The sequence below is a fragment of the Rousettus aegyptiacus genome, unplaced genomic scaffold (genome assembly GCF_014176215.1).
Source record: "Rousettus aegyptiacus isolate mRouAeg1 unplaced genomic scaffold, mRouAeg1.p scaffold_m13_p_14, whole genome shotgun sequence".
NCBI classification, from domain to species: Eukaryota; Metazoa; Chordata; class Mammalia; order Chiroptera; family Pteropodidae; genus Rousettus; species Rousettus aegyptiacus.
Genome location: NW_023416289.1, coordinates 17,754,460 through 17,767,261, shown reverse-complemented (window position 1 = coordinate 17,767,261; position 12,802 = coordinate 17,754,460). Strand labels below are relative to the sequence as shown.

General features: G+C 44.3%; 1 protein-coding gene across 3 annotated transcripts in view; it reads right to left on the bottom strand.

Moving 5' to 3' along the window:
• Positions 1–11,884, bottom strand: part of CDH8 (cadherin 8) — a 309,903-nt gene extending 298,019 nt beyond the window's left edge. The window contains exon 1 of one of the 3 annotated variants that reach the window (XM_016150682.2): positions 10,645–11,884. The gene's annotated coding sequence lies outside the window, so the exon portion shown is untranslated. The remainder of the gene's footprint in view (positions 1–10,644) is intronic. The other 2 variants (XM_016150693.2, XM_036232112.1) reach the window with 2 other exon arrangements.
• Positions 11,885–12,802: the final 918 nt, after the last annotated feature.

The window sequence follows — 12,802 nt, the reverse complement described above, 5'->3', positions numbered from 1 at the left end:
CCACCTCCTTGAGACAACTTCAAGGATTCAATGGTGGTAATGTGAGACAGTCACTTTCTGCTCAGTGTCATTTAGTGCCTTGCCCATAAACTACTTACCATCACTCTGTGTACAGGACATATATACATCAGACTTTGGGAAACCCTGCATCAGAGGGTATGAATACAAGGGATTTTGTCTGAGGTCATAATACTCTTCCCCTACTCCATATGGACATTGGGAGTGATGTTGGGAAAACCACCCTGCTGACTGGTGCGTTCCCACACATATATATGCATGCTATCAGGGGTGGTGAGACTTGACCTTCACTCCCGTGAAGCCTGTCACTCAGAGAGAAATGGGATTCTACTGTGACAATCAGAGACATACCATTTATATGCTTGCCCCTCTGCCACAGACAGAGCTAATGTCCTCTTTGATGATCGGAAAACAGCTGTCTAGAGATTCTTGAGATGCAACCGAATGTCATGGCACTGTTATCAGAATTAATAAGCGTTATGAATAGTGACTATGCTCACACACTGCTTAACTCTGTGCAAGGAAGGATCTGAGCAAGGTTGAGCTAGGGGAAAGAAAAATCAATTTATTTTTAAATTTTCCAACCACAGTATGTGTATCTGGCCAAGCAATCCACTTTATTATAATGTTCCTGCATTGATTTACACCCAGAGAGTGAGATGAAGAGATGTTACAGACTCTCTGGAATTTTTACAAATACAAAATTCTTTAGAATTCTCCCATAAGAAGATATCTTCTCTTGGTTAAGACACCCGCAATCCACTTTTCATTCACACTCACAGTTTAGAGATGGTTTTAATTAGAACCTGAATCTTACTCTGCTGGCCCCATTTTTTTAAAGGTGAACTCTATCAATTGTCAAATATGTTAAGTCATTATGCAAAAACATACTGCCTCATTGATTTTGTAAACAATGTAGATTGAAGTTCCAAATGATGAGCCACACACCAATAGGTAACATCTAAAATAAAAATGGGCTTTTACAGACACTTTAGGATTCAATCCAGCAGATTATTGTGGTTGACAGGAAATTATGCTTTTATTATCCACTAGGCTTAGTAGCTACGATATTTCATGGAAGCAAAAATGACACACAAGACCAAAGGGTTTCTATTAAAAATGTTTCCGACCTTGAATTTAGAGCCATTAGCGGGCTGCTTCAAAACAGGTAAATGCACATTGAATTCAAAGTGGTATTTCAGGAACACAGGGTATGTGATTCAGTGTGTGGCCCAGTGCAATTCACACCGAGCACTGGGCGCTAGAGAACAGGTTGGGATGGTTTTTGGATCTTAAAGAGGGGATGATACACACATGTGCTCAAATAGAAATAATACAGGTGAATCACGTTTCCTAAAGCCTTCGGAATTCCCCAACCAGATTCCCTTGGCAGAATAGGATTTTAAACATTTTTATGTACACACAAACACATGTATTTGTTTCTCTCTCCCCTCAGATGCAAGCTTTCTGGTCATCTCTTTGGCATCAGACCATATACTTATCCAGCTGTCTATCTATCAAAAAGCCTATCATTTGCCTGACTAATACCTGCCAAGTCCATTATGTTCTGTTATTTACACACTATTCTTTTTCTACCAAAAGCTTTAGTTTGAAGTTCTATAATCATTGTTAAATAAATAATTGAATACATAAACACCTTTTCCTCTTTCCCCAAGATGGAGTTAGAACTTTGTTCTTCACATAGAACCTTTTCTATCAGTCGTAGACATTTCAGAATGGGGTGACTAGGTCTGTGGCAACATCAAGAAGGTGAAAATTAGACCCCTCTAAACCATTATTGACCCGGACCTTTATTTAGAAAAAACTTTCTTGAAATCAAAAGGTCAGTTAGCTATTAAAGAGGAATCCATTCTGTTGGACTCACTCAACTTTGTTGAGATTGTCTCAAAAAGATGACTATATCTCTTTGTTGGCACCTCATAGGTGGTTGGCTGCTTCAGGATGAAGTCAAAAGTCTCTTTCCCAGCCCCTGGCTGCCAGAAGCTCAGTGAGGTGGATGATGAATGAAAACTTTATACCTTTTACGAGAAGCTTATGGTCACAGAAGTTGCTGCTGACACTCTGGCGAAGAAAGGCGGGGGGCGGATTACGTGGTTTGAATCAGTGGTGGGAACAACAAACAAGGGTTCCCCATGAAGCAGGGTGTCTTGACCCAGGGCCATGTCTGCCTGCTGCTGAGTAAGGGGCACTTTATTAACTGAGGGGGACTGGAGAAAGAGCATGCAAACCTGGAGTCGCGTTTTCGATGCTGGTCTAAGTGTTCTCAACTTGGTCTTGTGGAAAAAAAAGGGGAGAAAGATATTCCTGGTCTCACTGATACTATGATGCCTCATCACCTGGGGGCCAAAAATGCTAGCAGAAGCCGCAAACTTTCCAATCTCTCTAAAGAAGATGATGTCCATCAATCTGTTGTGAGAAAGCCCCTAAACAGAGAAAGGAGGAAACCTAGGACCAAAGTTAAGCACCCAAGAGTCAGTGTCTTGTTAATCTACGCGTCCTGCAACATAAGCGTCAACATATTGCTCTGAAGAAAATGTGTACTAAGAAAAATAAGGAAGAGGCAGCAGAATATGCTAAACTTTTAGCAAAGGGAATGAAGGAGGCCGAAGAAAAATGCAAGGGACAGTTGTCCAAGAGATGGAGACACTCCTTTCTGAAAGCTTCTACCTCTAAGTCTGATCCCAGTCAAAAATGAAGTTTTGTAAGAGTAACAAATAAATAAGATCAGACCAAAAAAAAAAAAAAAAAAGAGATGAGACTAAGTACCACACTCCTCTTGGGATTAAAGACAGTAGGGCCAGGACGCCATTGCTCAAGTCTAATCTCAATGCCCTCCTTCCCCATTTAAAAGCCACATCTTTTGCTGTCTTTAAATCTGCTGATCGATATTTAATAGCAAAGACACAATGAATGAAAACAATCCGTGCTGGCCTTTTGTTGGAGGAGGTCATGGAGAACACAGGATGACCAGGTGGCCCTCGAGCTGAACCTGGGTCATTGGAGGAGGCTCTTTACCCTCACCCTGTCTTTGGGATGTACATTCTGTCCACTGTTCCCCACCCCAGAAGCTATCGCAAGAATGCAACCTAGAGAGAGCATTGTGTTGCCGAGATCATCTGGACTGACTATAGGAATGAACCCTGTCGAGGCCTCTTTGTAAACTTTTAAGATTCTCCCGGGCAAGTGATGAGATCTGCTTGTCTGTGGCCAAGACAATCATCCTATGCAAGTTCTCTTGCCTATTGAAACCGCCACCCACCAATGTGAAGTGGTCGGCCCCTTTCTCCACTCTCTTCTTGTCTTCCATGTATCGGAGCCAGTTTTGAACTTTAACTGGGGAACTCCCCAGGTCACAAGCCAACACCCATTAAATCACAGCAACCAATAGGAATCAGTTTTACTCTTACCAATTTTGTGATACAGCTGAACTGTGGGGAGCTCTGAGGCACAATGGGTAAGAACCTGGACTTTGAAGTTGGACTGGAGTAGTCAGAACCATAGTTCTTTTATTCATGACACACGTGACCTGGGCAAATTTATCTCAGTTGTGGCATATGAGGAAACTGATACTCTGCTTAATACTACCTAACTTGAAGGATTGTGGGGGAAAAATTAAATAAGATAAGGTATGTAAAACTCTTTGTCAATATAGCGATATTACTATTTATTGAATTTTCACATGCTTAACAAAGAATTTTAACTTATTTTATAAAGTTATTTTATTTCAATTCCTTGTGTACATCACTAGAAAAAATTCCAGTGGTCTGTGTAGACAGGTAATAAATAAATGTTTTCCAACAATTGTTTTGTTTTTAAGAAATGGATATAAATGAAATAGCATTTCATAAATAGCTTTCCCTACCCACAGCTAATATACAATTAATGACTCCAGTTTTATTAGGCCTTAAACAGTAGTATGTCCACCCTCTCTCTATCAACCGTGTCTCTCTTTTCGACAGAAGACATGGCATTAGCCATCGTTTCTCCCGAGAGGACAAAGTGCATGCCATACGCATCCACACCAGGGCTATTTACTTTCAATCAAATTGTAACCACTCGTTGAAAAACATGACCTAGCACTTTTCTTCCATAAGAAAAATGTCACTGCATTTCATAATCATCTACGTTTTTGTGAAGATTGGTCCAAGTAGGGAGTCCCTATCAATTCAAAGATGAGGCCAAAGTGATCTCTAAACACTTCACAGAAGGGAGTTCAGAGAAGATAATGCTAGCTAGAGATTGGGTTCAGGTAGTCTATGCTTCCAAAAATATTCAACATTTTTTTTCTATTTATTTCAAGGAATTGCAGAACTACTGATGATAGAAACCAGAAGCCCTTCCTTCTTGCTTAAGAAATGTGGAAATGGTTAAAATCAGGTATATCACATCACCAGGACTACAGAGTCTGTAATATTGAAAGTGAAATGCAGCCAAGTATTCCAGCATAATAAGTCAAGATTCTGCCAATTAGATGATACTGTGTAGTAACCATCCTTACAAGTGCCCCTCCCTGTCCTTCCTTCATGTCTCAAAGACCTCAGAGCTGAAAATCCACCCACTGACACTGTTACCATGAACTACAGATACAGATGATGGAGGGGCAGACGGTCAGACAGACAGCAAGCATTCATCTGATGAAAATAATATCGAGATATCACAGAGACAGTATAGTTCATGAAAGCTAAATTACTTATACAAATTCTAAAATAAGTATACTATCTTCAGCTACCATATGCTAGTGAAACTCGAAGATAAGTATGTTTTACTACGAGAAAAATAGATAATTTTTTTCTTATATTTGAATATCCCCATTTTGAATCCCCTACTTGGATACAAAAAAAGTTAAATTGTACTTGTCAAGCTAAAACAGCAACACACTAATAGAGAATGGAATGTGCCTATGTAATTTTTATATCAAATTTTGGAGATGGGGTTGCATATACAAAAGAGAAAAGCATCCCCTTATATTTATATCACTCCCCATCTACATATTGTATGTTATTTGTGTCACATCAGGAATCGAATAATCATAGTTTATGCATTCATCTATCTAGAAAGAATCAATGCATGGAAAATATTCTTACTGCTAATAGAACATGAATATACTATGATAATATTTTCACTTAATGATACATGGAAAGGATTAAGAAGGTTCCATTAATATTCCTCTGCAAGACATTCAATTTGCTTAAAATATCAGTAGATAAATCCACAAAAGCCCCTATCATGAATTTTTTTTCCCTGTGTGTATACGTTAGGGCCAGGTATCCTGCTGATTAAAATCAATACAGAGGGCTATCGATTGTCTTCTAAGACACTTGGACTTGTAATTCATATAAGGTTAATGTGAATTGTTTCATTTAAATACAAAATATATTAAAGAAGGAAGAGAGGGAGGAAGCAAAGGAGAGAGAGATGTTAGTCCTTAGTGATTTTTTATACGTTTCCAGCAAGGGAAAGGGACAGACACCGAGTTACACACGTGACACTTCTATAGTTAGAGTGTTGTTCCCAATAAAACATAACTTAGCATCACATATAGTGTAATAGCATTCTTTATGCATGCAAGTCTAGTTTTGGAGACCTCGATTTTACAAAGCTGAATTATTATGTCTTTTTTTTTTTTTATATTCCCATATTATTTAAAAATGATTTCAAGGGAGAAAAAAATATGCTTGGTGGAACATGAATGCAATAGATTTTTTTTTTTTAAATCTTTGCCTAAAAAAACTTCGGACAATTTATGAAATTTCTGTAGTGAAAATTGAGGTAGATTATCCGTATTGGACTTTGGATATGACTGTATCCCACCCTCCCCTTTACTAAGAACTGCTTAGTAAAGGCAGGGAGGGCACAGCTTTTGCTAATTACTAATGCATTAAGTAATTGTTTACTGAACAGTAACTCCATGCTTAGCCCTCAACCAACCATCCTTCTAATACTGCAATTGTCTTTGGCAGTGAGGGGTAGGGAAGAAAATTGTTTGAAGGTTCTAAACACGAATGTTTTTCTTTTATGATGCTTTCTAAAGAGATACCGGAACTCATATGTATATATTTCTCCCTACTAATAGAACATAAAATAAAAGACTCCTAGAAGCAAAAAGGTGGATATTTACAATAGGGAATAGCACAGGGCATTTAAACCCAGGAAATAAAAGCTTGGGACATGATAGAAAGAGGAAACAGTACTGGCCCTGGAGCTTTGCCGTGAAGTGGCAGTGGAGATTTAGTTAGCAGTAACATATGGGAGAAGCAGCTAAATGGCATCCTGTGAACTTATTTCTTTTCTGACCTTTTGAAGTTGCCAGGTTCAACTAATTTTCTCCTCATGGTTACATCTGAAGTGGGTTCCAAAGGCAGGAACCAAGAGTTCAGCATAAATCTATCACTCATCACGAATATCTTGGGAATGAAATGAGAGAGGACTAATAGCTCTTGGGTTAATTAAGTCCCACTAAATCAGATGATGGCCTTGGTCCATCAAAATAGTATTATTCTACTTCACAAATATACATTTATGAGATTCTGGAAAAAATGTTACTGCACTACTAACAGGAGGGCAAATCAAATCTAATGCAGATGAAATGACAAAAGGAACATGATAAAAATTTCATACTTGAACCAACAAGTTAGTCATCTGGGCCCATTTTCAGGTGTTCTAGAAGTTGTGTGTGTGTGTGTGTGTGTGTGTGTGTGTGTGTGTGTGTGTGCGCGCGCGCGCGCGCATAATACAGTGCACATAATGCAGTGCCCAAGAATCAGCCTTGGCTTTATTCTATACTCCACAGAAGGTGTATAACGCCCCAAAGTTAGGAGCCTTTTCCTAAACTAAAAGGCAAAGTTAGTCCGTTTCAACTGCAAATGCCAATAGTGCTGAAGACAAAGAGAAAACAGAAGTTTTTTGTTGCTCTGAAAAACACTGTAAGAAATATAAAATGACTGAAACCAGTACCAGCAGCACCACTGAGCACAGTATTTTAACAAGAAAGTTTTTGGACCTTATATTTCATCAATAATTAAAAATTTACTGTGATTATGGTTGGTCTTTGATTTGTCAAACACAAAACTTTGCCGATGAGCCTGAAAAGTGTGGTTGGATATACACTGAAAGTCGTTTTATCCATGAAAAGCTTCTGGTTTTGCATGGAAAATCTGCTCAAATTGGATGTTAATAATAAAGCTGTAAGGTGTGCCACCTTGAGTAGAAAATGAAGATTATTATTGTTTTCTTGGAAGCATCAATTTACTTATAGTAATAAGGTTTCCTAACAGTTGATGAAGTGTAGAGTCTAACTTTTTTATATGTGCTTATTCCTTTTTTCTCATCAATAAACAGTGAAAGGAACCTGGAAAGCAAAGCCCTGAGGTACAATTCTTGAAGAGAGTCATTACACCCTTATTCTTCGGAGTTCCTTGCTTTCTTTGCTCCAACAATCCGATGCTCCCCGCCAACCAGGAGTATCGGACCTTAAATCTGTGCATAGTTTACAAGGAAATGTTGCACTGTGAGTATATTCACATACAAGCCTTTACAAATGCCTTCTCAAGTGGTCTGTTCTATCCTGCAGAGCATGATTTATGGGTTGTTTGTTTGTTTGTTTGGTTTTTACATTGAGCGTATCACCATTGGCTACTTAAAGTGTGTTCAGTGCTAAATTAAGGGGTTGCTTTGGATGACTATTGCCTTGACCAGAGTTCTACAAAAGACCCAAATAAAGTTATTTTCTGGTTAAAGACTTCCTTCCCTTTAGAGTTGATATGCGTATAGCAGGCAAATGGAGCTTCTGTTCTAGTGAGGTTGCTATAAAATTGTTCTGCTGCTAAAATCATAACACCTTCAAGAGCTCACCGAATGTATCCCAAACACCAAACATGCAGCCAAAGGAGGGAAAAAAAGTTAAAAGTCTTGGGTAGAGAGATTTACCAATCTGGAGTCCTGAGAGTTTTAGAAGACTATAGAGTGCAGAACAGAAGAATTGATTTTTTAATAGTAATAATAATTGGAAATACAAGGTCCAGGTCGCAAGGGAGACAGGTTAAAAAGTTTGAATGACAGCATTACACATAAATTTTAGAAAACATTAACCCATGCCTCTAAAACATCTGGCCTATTTGCGGTGGTCACAGGATACCCTGGCACTCATTTGGGTGGCGTGGGAGACAGAATAAAAAAGACGAACTGCCACTGAACAGCCCTGAATGAAGTGACACCCAGAGGTGCTGGAAAGGCTCTTCTCTCTATTTTCGGAACAAATTTTCTCAACTTCAAGCCCTCTTCAAAGTCCAGGGCGGGGATATATATAATACACACACACACAGACACACACACACACACACACACACACACACACACACACACACACCCCAAAGGTGGTTTAAAATCCTGCAACTGCTCCAGCATAGAATGACTATGTGATAGAGAGCTTCAAATCTGCTAAGGCAGAATTACAGAATATTACTATTAGTATTATTATTTAATAAGCGGGATCGCCTTACAATTTCAGCCACAGAGCTCAGCGAAGTAGAAAAACATGTCTGGACATGATGATTATGAAAAACTCCCTCTGAGGGGGTAAAAAAAAAAAACCCAAAAATAACGTAACCCTCAGAGAACATCCTTCAAAGGCATCAGGCCTCTCGGTAAAGCAATCTCTCTCTCTCTCTCTCTCTCATTCTCTCTCTCTCTCTCTCTCACACACACACACACACACACGCACACACACACACACCACCACACCACACCACACACACTCACTCCAGATAAACCCCCTGCTAAAGTGGACGCAGCAGTAGCCAGGCAGGGATTTCGATTGTGCTTCGCATGAACGATAGGGCTCATTTTGCATGCAGTGAGGTACAGTAGCGAGGCTGAATGGATGGAAAATCCCACTCTCAAATCTTACATAAATATCTCCTTCCCACGTATAGTTTTCCAGTTGAAAAGCTCTTATAATGAAGCCGGAGGTGACAGCCCAGGGACGGCTGTTAACCATAGAGATGGCTGTCAGGAGCGCTGTAAAGAGGACAGGCGCTTCAGAACAGCCCCAACCAACCCCAGACCCTCCCCCGGGCTAGGCGGCGGTACCCGATGCGACAGGGCAGTGCTCTTGCCTACCTTCTCCGGGGTCCCCGCCTTCCCATTGGCAGCCCACTAACACTGAGAAGCCTGGTGAAAGAAAGCAGCCGGCAGACCTGATTAGCAGCTCGGGCGCGCTAAGGGACTGACGGCTCGTGCCTCTTAAAGAGGAAACTCTTGTGGAATCTTCAGGAAAGGATGGTAAAGTTGAAAGGACCTCCTCTCCCTCGCGCTCGCTCGGTTATAAGCTCTAGCCTTTAACTGGAGCTGAAGTGAGCAGCTGCCAGCCTGATTTTCCATTACAGACTAATGTCGTGCGTTTGCAACAATAAACAATTAATGTTGTTTGATTTCTTACATTTAGCAACCCAAGCAAACAGCTGCCATCTCGGTTCGCGGAGGCAAAGGGCTGGTCCCTGACCCGCCGCCGGCTCTGTGCCTGCGGGGAAGGCTCAACGACAACAAAACTTTGAGATTTCGGCCAGATTGGGTCTCGGGGAGGCTTTGTTTTGGAGGAGAGGAAAAGCGGAGGAAAATGTGGATACCTGTTGGCATCACCGTTGGCGGCGGCGGCAGGCTTCCACGGTCTCCCAGCCTTGGCTGCAGCCTGGGAGAACGGGAGCAGGTCCCGCATAAACCTGTTACTCGCTGGCAGAACCCAGGCGACAGCTCCCTCTTCCCCTGGTCCTACGAGGGGCGCGGCCCCCACCCCAAGGTTTGGAGGGTCGGAGCGGTGCGAATACAGAAAGCACAGCTCCGGGCTCTGCAGGCGCTGGGAGAGAGGGGATGGAGGAGTCCCCGGCTCTGGGGGCTTCTCTGAGCGCAGTCTCGCCTGCTCAGAAAGGACAGGGCCTGGGGGTCCTGCCTGGGTGCGGGCCAGCGTCTTGGAGACTGCAGAGCCTCGGGGCGGCGCGGGATCTCGCAAGTTTGCAACCAGCACCGCGCCTCCCAGGCTGGAGCAGCCACTTGTGGGAAAGCCTGGCGCTGGGGCTCTGGCTGCTGTCTTTGATCCGCAACCCTACCGAGGGGGGTCATCTCCCTCTCAGGGGTGGGCAGATGCAGCAAACCAGCTAAAGGGCACCCCAGCTCCTTCGCCTCCGGTCCTCACCGGCTCGCGCCGGCCTCACAACCCCCGGCAGGCAGGCGCTTCCCAGTCACCGCGCGGCCCCCACAGCGAAGGCGCACGGCTGCAGCCGCGCCTTCCTGGGTCTGGAGGCGGCGGAATCGCCAGGCGACTGCAAGGAGGGAGACCGACAGAGGCGCCGCCTGCTCGCTACTCTCCAGGATCGACTGTCACGACAGTTTGCAAAAATCGTCAGGCAAAACCCTGAGGTGTCCCCAACGGTTGTGCACTTCAGGAAAGAAAACGCAGCTCATCCCGGCGCCTGGGCTGGGAACCCGCATCCACCATCTGAGCGGCAGGAGGAGCGCAAGGAGTCCGAAGGAGCATGGAGATTTCTAAAAGAAACCATCCCTTCTGGGTCTTCGGGGCATGGAGGAAAAGCAGGGGACAGGGGGGCCACTTACTCTGCTGGGGCTCCGCGCTGGCGAATTTCAAGTCTCCTGGTTCACAAATGGCTGGAGGGGCTCGGGGTCGGCTCCCGAGGGCGGCGAGCATCGAACGGTCCCCACGCGCTGGGCAGGCGCCTCCGGCTTCCGTTCATGCCTATCGGAACTGCGGGACTTGGCGCGCGGACGCGGGGCGGGAGCGGCGGGCTTTGGGTGTCCGCAGCCCCAAGTGCTGCAGCCGGGTGGACGCTACCGTCTGTGCGCAAACCGGCGAAAGCGGACGAGCTCCGAGGAGGCAGGGAGATTCCAAATAAATCCACTAATTCTGGGCTGAGCGCTCCGGCGTGCGAGCCCGCCTGCCTGCCAAATGTAACTGTGAAGTGATGTGGAAAAGTGAGCCGGGTGCCTCCCCTGACGGATCTCATTGGGCAGAGCGCAGAGGCAGGTCTACCACTTGGAAATTCGTGTAAGCAGTCCCCCTCCCCGCCCCCTCCCTGCCTTCCCCCTTCGTTCGCGCGTGCCGGCTCCTTGGCTCTTCCCCCTACCAAGTGGGCGCACAACTTTTCGCTCCTCGCGCGGAAGCACGCCCCGCTCGTCTCCGCCGCCAGAGGAGGCAGCGGGTGGAGATGCGCCCTTCCGTGCGGTGCGCGCAGCCCGCGGAGGGCCAAGCTCCCGGATCAGAGGGCTGGCAGAATCTAAAAGGATGCAGGGAAGGTCCCCGCGAGCTTTCTCTCTCGAGGCTCACCTGAGCTCTGGGGCTGGCGTTATCTTGAAAAGCGTCTCAGTGACCCACAGAGGTTTCACGTGGGAGGAAAAGGGCGCACGTGGCAAAGGGGTGCGCGTGGGCAGCTTACCTATCCTCCTTAGAACAAGAGCCTCTTGCGGACAGAATCGGGTGTTCGCGAGACAGCTGCCTTCCATTCGAGACGATAGGGGTTTAGAGGCCGTGTGTCGTGGTCCTGTGGGTCGAGCTCATTCTTGATATTCCCAGGCTTCTCCTCGTTTGAGAAGGTGCGGGAGATCAGAGGGGCGGCCACGAGGGGTGTGCAGTAAGACACTGTGGAAAGAAGAACAGAACTTGCTTGGAAAATAAAGGGAGGCATTGCTAAGTCTTCTCAACGTGTCCTGGTCGGTCTCCAGATCTCCCCTCAGGCACCATACGTGCAGCTCCTCCGCCTCCACCAAGAGACGCCCTGTCTGTGGTCCCTTCAAGTCCTCGGATGGACTCCACCCATATCTTGAGAAATGGTCACCTTGGGATAGAGCCAGTGCAAGAAAAAGGGATCATGAATTAGGAAGTCCCCATTTCTTTTATTATCACAGAGACTAACAGCCACTGCGATCATCTTTTAACAAAATTAGTGGAAAATGAGATGAATTAATCCTTGTTTGTTTGTTTTTGTTTTGTTTTGTTTAACTCCCTTTGTAGGACAGCCCAATTTAGTCCATTCGCTGTGCACTAGAACTGAGCTCTGAGGAAGGGTTTTACCATCTGGGGACAGAACCGAAACAGAAGGAAAAAAGATGCTGTTAACAAGCCCTGTCCCAGACACTCGGTCTGTGGAGCTTGTACCGTCTGACTCAACGAGACAGAATGAGCAGAATGAGAAAATAGACACGATATGCTTATACTGTTTATGACTTCTTGTGTGTGCGCTCCATCTAACATGCCATTGTGAAATGTTGAAAAGAATATTGACTAGAGGTCTGATAGAGATCTGTCTGTTTCACATTCTAACTGTCATGGGCAAGAAACTTGGTGAATTATTTCAGAGAGGGAGAATTGAAGAGAACCAGGAGGTATTTTTTCCCCAAGCAGTCACTAAGTAACTGCCCTTTTCTCAGACTCTGTCTGCTTACAAGGGTTTCTGGAATTGGCTAATTCTGTCTTGGAAAAAGGAACAGCAGTCACACCTCAATCACAGCATAACTGCTGCCAGACCAGGCAGTCCCAAATGGACAAAGAAATAGATTGCATCTTGGGTTGGGCTTAATTTTCAGACATTCATTTGCACTTTGAATGATTGTTCTGAACCTTTCCTTGGGGTACCTTCTTTCATCAGTGAGAACCAAAGAAAAGGTTATGTGTTACTGAAGGCTGGGTGTCATCACAAATGACAAACTCATCTCAAAAAAAAGCTGGAATGCTCGAGATAGATAATATCCTCAAATTTCA